The sequence below is a fragment of the Callorhinus ursinus genome, unplaced genomic scaffold (assembly GCF_003265705.2).
Source record: "Callorhinus ursinus isolate GAN/ISIS: 27379988/994484 unplaced genomic scaffold, GSC_fseal_2.0 scaffold42, whole genome shotgun sequence".
NCBI classification, from domain to species: Eukaryota; Metazoa; Chordata; class Mammalia; order Carnivora; family Otariidae; genus Callorhinus; species Callorhinus ursinus.
This window is the reverse complement of record NW_027397104.1, coordinates 13,205,946-13,213,450: the sequence shown is the minus strand read 5'-3', so window position 1 is coordinate 13,213,450 and position 7,505 is coordinate 13,205,946. Positions and strand designations below refer to the sequence as shown.

The window sequence follows — 7,505 nt, the reverse complement described above, 5'->3', positions numbered from 1 at the left end:
AGAGAGAGAGAGAGAGAGAGAGAGAGAGAGAGAGAGAGAGAGAGAGATGGTGTGTGCATGAGTGGTGGTGGTGGGGAAAAGGAGGGAGAGGGAAAGGGAGAGAGAGAATCTCAAGCAGACTCCGTGCCCAGCGTGGAGCCTAACCTCACAACCCTGAGATCATGATCTGAGCCAACCCTGAGATCATGATCTGAGCCAAAATCAAGAGTCAGACGCTTAATCAACTGAGCCACCCAGGCATGCCATTATCATGTTTTAAAAGCATGTTTAAAATATGTAATTCTTATCTAAAGAACAGTCAGGCAAGCCACGCAGCAGGATTTTCCCTAATTATACAGCATCACTGTAGGACTTTTGAATGACCATTTTATGCTTGAAACCACCACCAGAATAGAGGCTAAGTGTGATGTTTCATATTATCCTGCTTCTTACCTTCTTGCTCCCTACTCTCTTTCCTCATGGTTTCCAAATACTCTTCTCTTTCTATGGACACTTCTCTTATTACAGCTTCATTTCTCTCCCAATACTTTGGCAATTAAATAGAACCAGCAGATGTTGGGTCAAGTACTAAAATGGTGTTGGTTTCTCCTAATCATTCCTGGTGGACATGCTCTCAATATGTGATATGTAGCAACATTTTTATGTCCCATGGTTTTGGTTTTTTTTTTAAGATTTTATTTATTTGTCAGAGAGAGAGAGAGAGCAAGCACACAAGCAGGGGGAGCGGCAGGCAGAGGGAGAGGGAGAAGCAGGCTGCCTGCTGAGCAAGAAACCCAATCCCAGGACCCTGAGATCATGACCTGAGCCGAAGGCAGACGCTTAACGACTGAGCCACCCTGGTGCCCCATTTATGTCCCATGTTTAACTTGGATGTTGTTTCTACACAATCTTGCAATATGATATGATCTGCCAATGCAACAGGAGAGCATGTATCTATGTTGCTCTAAGGAGTAACCAAAGAATTCTGAATCAAGATCTTCCGTGCGTGTGTGTAAAAGTAAACACGTGTGATTGTCACAAAATCCAAGTTTTAAGTAGCTTCTCTAGGTCACACAGCTCTAAAGTGGCATGGTCTATATTATAAAGCCAGCTTCACTCAAGTGCCTTCTAACTACTTGGTACTTCTACTTCTCCCCTCAGAACAGACTATAAATAAAATTGTTAATGACCCCACAGAAAATACAAAGACTCTAGTGGAAATAGACTCAAAGAATAAACACATCATGTATTGAAGAATGACTCTTAGAATGTATGAGTTGTTCTGTTTTTCATTAATCAGGCACAAACTACCAAACACATGGTGCTCTTTCAGAAAAACAGAAACAGTATGGACACAGAGAAAAAGGAGTAGGAGTTCATGTAACCACCAGAATCACATTTCTTACAGGACACATTGTAGGAAATCCATTTTACATCATGACCTATTACACAATACGTATATAACTAAAACAAAAGTTTCATAAAGTAATACTTATCACTATGTGCAATGCACTCTGTTGTTTTTCTATTTCCTTTCTTAAATAATGCTCATGGTGATCTACAAAATTGGTTTCATGATACACTAATGGGTGAGACCCACACTGAGGACTCAAATCCTGTGCAGTCACTGCCTTTATATCTTGTCCAAGGCAGACAATATTAATATATCACGGCGTTCTTTCTGATGAGTTTGGCCAACCCTGAGCACCCTTGTCAAACAGCATTCTAGGCAGCAACTATCAGTTGGAATTGGGACAAAGACATGACACAGTCACTATCTAAGTTCCAAGGGGACAGATGGAGAGCTAGAGTAGCTATTTTTCTATTTACTCTCTTTCTGTCCCTAGTGCTTGCTTAGGGTCTAGCACACAGTAGGCACTCACATATCCACTGAAAGGTTGACTCACTAAGTGGCCAACAAGAGTAGAGGATAAACTCTGGCTCCAAAAGTTCCTCTCTGAATCCTTTCTCTCCCTCCCTTCATTTTATAGCTGTCTTTAAAAGTAAAGCTTTCAAGATTCAATGGCTGTGAGTACTGTATGTACCCTCCCTGCCTTCCAAACCCCATCGTGTAATAAGAGTTATCTGCACTAGGCTACTGGATAATATCTCTGTTACTTTCAAAGACAATTGGTTTACACTTAAAGAATTACCGAAAAGGATTATGAAGTTCAAACCATGGTAGAGTTCCTTGAAAAACTGGTCCTGGAAGGACCTGGGCTGGATATTGGGCATGTATTTTTTCCTTTCAACCTTTCAACAATATAATGTTTCATATCATTACCCCATCTTATTGGTGAGGAACCAAACCCTTAGAAAAAAAGAGGTGAGGTCACTCAGTTAGTAAATGTTTGGCAGAGCCAGGATTTAAACCTAGGTATTTCACTGTTGTTTTTATTATACTTCAGCTGCTCCCCAAAATGGTATATTAAATTACAGAGAAGCAATGGTCAGAAGCTTTGAATCCATTTGTAGTGTGTGAATTTAACAGGTTATCACACTGGAAAAATAAAACCCAATACCTTAGTGCTATACTTCATCATATAACTTTATTTTTTCTTCACCAAATTTTTGTGAGTTATTCACTGTTGGGTATGTTTTCCTTGGCAGCAGTTAATCTTGGCTCAGACATAACTTCTTACTGTAGAGTAATTCAAATGTGTTAAGTCCTCTACTACACGGAAGAAAAAAAAAGACTCTGTGTGTGTGTATGTGTTTATGGGGGTCAGGTCCAAGGGGAAGTATAAAATGGAAACAATATATGAATTGGGTGTGTGTACGGGGCAGTTATAAGTAGTTGCAAGGAAAAGCAACAATACTGGCTTCTTGGCTCTCTCTCTCACCAGAAGCAGTGTACGGAAATGGAGTAGAAGAGAACAGCATGGGTCAAGTTCAACTCACATCCACCCCCATGTAAGTATACGCAACCTGACACAATCACAGAACCTGCAATGTGTAATTTGCCCAATCATGATCATGAGTCACTGTAAAAGTTACTAAGAAGGTCGGCTGGGAAAGTATATTTCTGCTGCAAGTTTACAGCAGTTGTTTTCAACTAGGAACAATTTAGGGGACATTTGGCAATGTCCGCAGACATTTTTAGTTGACACAACTTGGTAGAGGCCACTGATGCGGCTAAACACTGTACGATGCACAGGCCAGCCTCCCTGCACAGGACAAATTCAATGGCCAAAATGTCAACAGTGACAAAGCTGAGAAACCCTGGTTTACAGTGTGATGCAACTGCCTCGATGATACAACTTTACTCCAGCTGCCTCTCTGGCCTGTCTCCTCATCCACAAAATGGTGATGACTATAGTACCTGCTTCACTGGGTGGTTGTGAGGATTAAGTGAGTCTTACCATGTAAAGCACTTAGAACAGTGAGCTCACCATTGTGCAGGGCAGCATTTCCCAAAGTATTCTGGGGATTCTGGGGGCGGGGGGGGTAAGGATTCTGTGGCCAAATAAACTTAAAAATAGTAGATTAACATCAAACAAGTTTCTTTATTGCAGAACTTCTCAGAATCTTTAATAGATAAAAATATATGGCACGCAGAATTTTCATAACTAACCAACTAAAGAATCCTATGCAGAATCTTGCAGGATCAAACACACTTTAGGGAAAGGCCAGTGTGGTGAAAGGGTGGTGGATTGAGACAGGACTTAGCTCTTGAGTTTACTACGTACCCACTGTGAAGCTTGGGTAAGTCCCTTGACCTTTCTTGGCCTCTGTGATCACCAACACAAAAGAGAATTTGGGCCCTTCCAGTTGTGAAAGGCTCTGATTCACTGAATTGCCTGCATGATGAATATCACTAGTAGATCTCGAAGTCATGCATTATCAGATGGCTAAGACATCACAGTCCAAATCAAGAGCTGTGACAAAACCCAGGACAACGGTGTCTACCAAATCCTTGTTTTTGAAGAAGCTCAAATACCCAATACAGGAATCAAGATGAATAGGTGAATGCAGTATAATTTTTTAAGCAGAAAGCAGAGCTGGCAAAGAAGACTATGGATGCAATAAAAAAAGGTCTCAACCCCTCAAAGTATACACCAGTATAATTTACTCTATTATCTCTTATTAGGTGCTAAATAAAATCAGCAGAGGATATGACAAGACAGGATTGCTATCTCAAGGGACTCAAACTCCATCTGAGGAAGATGTAAATACATAAGGCACCCCATGGGTGTCTGACGGACATTTAAACAAAGACCCAAGGAAGCAGAGTAATCTTAGGTGTTGCCATTTTTTTTTTAAGAAATCAAATGTACAATGGCAAAAACACAAAATAAAATTTAAAAACAAAATGTAAACATCTATCTTCTTCTTTGGGTTTCTAACTGCACGTTCTCACTGCCTGACGTTCAGGTGTTAGGACGCACCTAAACTGGAGGGTTTATGTGGATTGTCATGCACTGTGATCTTCACCCCTCTGGGTACACCACACAGTCTGGCCTGAATCCACCATGCATGACAGAGGTGGCACTGGATGAAGAGATCTGTGCCTCCTATTGTCCAGGGCACTGTTTCATTGTATAAGTGGAGTTTCTCACTCTGGAGTACATAGCAGCTATGGCTGAATGAGTAGCCGTTGTACCAGTAATCCTTCTTTTATTATTAGTCTCTGGGGACGCCGGTAGGCCCTCTGTCAGAAGAATAACTTCAAAAAAAAAAACCAAAAAATGTTTTTTGCATCTGTGGACCCCTTCTCACATGAAATGCACAAAATAAAGTATACTAGGTTGCAAAGGAAACCATTACACTGAAATATCTAAATACTAAAATGCACATTTTAATATATGTGACTCTTAACATATTAAATAACAAGATCTAGCAGTATGTCTAATAACTAACATGCCAAAGCTGTGTCACATGTAGACAATATTTCTAGATGTCAGCAACAACTGTAATGTGATATAAGTTACCTATGATTTTTACTGGTGACAAAATCACAGGTCCTGCTAAAATATTACTGCAACTTGTTGCCTCCACTCCACTAGTTGAAGGAAATGCTAAATTTCAATTAGAGGTGAGTGCAAATAAAATGCAAACACATTTTTATTTTGCATCCAAGTTCATGATCCCCTGAATTCTAACCACGGGCTCCTTGTGATCCGCAGACTCCAGATTAGAAAGCCCTACATTTCGGTGAGGTCATAAAGGCTCAAGAGCTTTGGTGATTGAAGAGAACAAAAAAATGAACTCATCACATTTTTCCTCTTCTCTTTGGAAATAATTCCAAAATGATCTGTCACAGTAAAAACATTCAGGTACACTTACAAAATACTTGCATATGTTGAGCTCATTTGATTCTCCTAACAGCCTTGTGAGGAAGGTACTAGATTAGCATTAACCCCAGAAAGTGATGTGTGTCCATGCCACGTGGCCAGATGTTAGAAGTTAAGGGCTGAGCTGGGCCTCAGACACAGAGCTTCCAACATTCAAGTCCATACCCAGTCCATAACTGTCGTGTGGCACCTATAATGTTGGGGCCAGGGAGGGAGACAACAAAAGTGAGTGTTAAGACTTCTATCCACAGCAACTTACTTAACCTAGTTACTGCTAGACTGAGCAGGCCCTGGTAACTGGTAAGCAATGTTAGCTCATTTCTCCCTGCTCACTCTCACACACGATTGTGCATAAACTAGTGTCATTTTCTAGAATGCCACAGGTTCCAGCACTATATCAGATCCCTCTGACCTAAAGAGAATGCAGAATTTGTATTATTTCTGGAAGTTTCTATTTATCATGTTGTCTCTATTTTATTAGCTTTTTTATTCTAATGATTTTTGTTTGTTTTAAAGATTTTATTTGTCAGAGAGAGAGAGGGAGTGCACAAGCTGGGGGACCGGCAGGCAGAGGGAGAAGCAGGCTCCCCGCTGAGAGCCCAGTGCAGTACTGATCCTAGGAGCCTGGGATCATGACCTAAGCCAAAGGCAGACGCTTAAATGACTGAGCCACCCAGGGGTCCCAGATTCCAATGATTTTTTTGGAAACATTTTTTTAAAATATTTTATTTGTTTATTTGACAGAGAGAGACCACAAGACAGGGAACATAAGCAGGGGGAATGAGAGAGGGACAAGCAGGCTTCCCGCTGAGCAGGGAGTCCGATGTGGGGCTCGACCCCAGGATCCTGGGATCATGACCTGGGCCAAAGGCAGATGCTTAACAACTGAGCCACCCAGGTGCCCCGAAACATTTCTGATGACAAATTCTTTCGGCTTTTTCTTTAAATGCTTTAAATTTCAGGTGCCTTTCAATCTGCGTAGTCCCTGTTTTCCATTTCAGGCACAAAAAGAACGGCTTCCTATTTTCAAGTAACTTTAGAATATTCTTTTGTCAAATATCTCCCTTTCAAAATGCTTAGATTTGGATTTGGTGGTGTCCCAGAATGTTGTTCTACATCATCTTCCTCCTAACCTCTCTTTCCCCATGCACATAAAAGCTTTGCTTTCCTGGAATATAACCACTCTGCTCCAGTGGGCCTCAAAAGAGGGACCCTGATGAAGAAAAGCCTTAAGCTTTCATTGCTTTTGCTTTTTAAAAGTCATTTTTTCCATTACTGAAATTTGTTTTTTACAGTTTTCTTCTCATGTAAATCTAATTTTGTCTTTAACAGTTTTGCTTTGACCTTCGCACTCATCTTAACACTCCTCCATATATATTTCTTTGCTATTAAAGTTCCTTGAATTTCTCCGTGTTTTAATCTTTGTTTCGTCCAGCCTGCAAACTGACTCAGTTCACTCTTTAGCTTTCCGCTTTTGCTCTTTCACTGTGTACCTATGCAGAATTCAGACACTGCAGAATGGTAGCCCAGAAGGGGGCCTTTGCAATTATCCTGCACAGCTGTACCGAGTCTTTAACCTCTACAAAATAAAAACTACTCCCTACCTCCTTTGCTATCAGAGAGAGCAGTGAGAGAGGCTGGGGGGAAGGGAAGATAGTGATAAGGGGAAGGTTCAGGTCCCAGAAGTGCTAACCTGGATCTGGGAGCTGAGGGTGTGTGTCTGGAATGCTAATGTCCTCCTAGGTGGAGTTCCCTTATATCCCCTAAAAGAGGTACAGGGACCACAGGCACTTGAAACCCTGTAGGCAGAGCTTTAAGATGGACCATGCTTGAGAGACTCTTAGGTAGCCCTGAAATGTGCTCTCAGTTTTACACATCAACAGCCCAGGCAACTTGTCTAAAGCCACAGTCAACACTAGAGATCCAGCCCTGGATCTGCTACTCTCTGCCTGGGCTCGTACCCTTACTCCGAAGCCAGCAAAGCACCATTTTCATCTTATTCCTTGGTCTTGACTCTTTCTCTGGTGGGTTCAGTTACATGAACTCTTATCTCAACTCATCACCTCATTATGGCTGGCTCTGGCAGTTTTCCCTCAATCCTCATTACTCCAACAGGCTTTATACCCACACAAAAGGTCAGGTGTGGTAACAAAGGAAAAACAATTATCATTTATTTAATCTTCACAAATAAGTGAGGAAGATGTAATTATTCTCGTTTCACAAAAGAGGAAA

The 7,505-nt window shown here is 41.2% G+C and overlaps 1 protein-coding gene across 1 annotated transcript in view; it reads left to right on the top strand.

The window, feature by feature from the left end:
- The window catches only part of LOC112809571 (interferon omega-2-like), a 61,790-nt gene extending 57,557 nt beyond the window's left edge, over window positions 1-4,233 (top strand). Inside the window, 1 exon segment of the mRNA XM_073881328.1 lies at window positions 4,070-4,233. The gene's annotated coding sequence lies outside the window, so the exon portion shown is untranslated.
- Window positions 4,234-7,505: the final 3,272 nt, after the last annotated feature.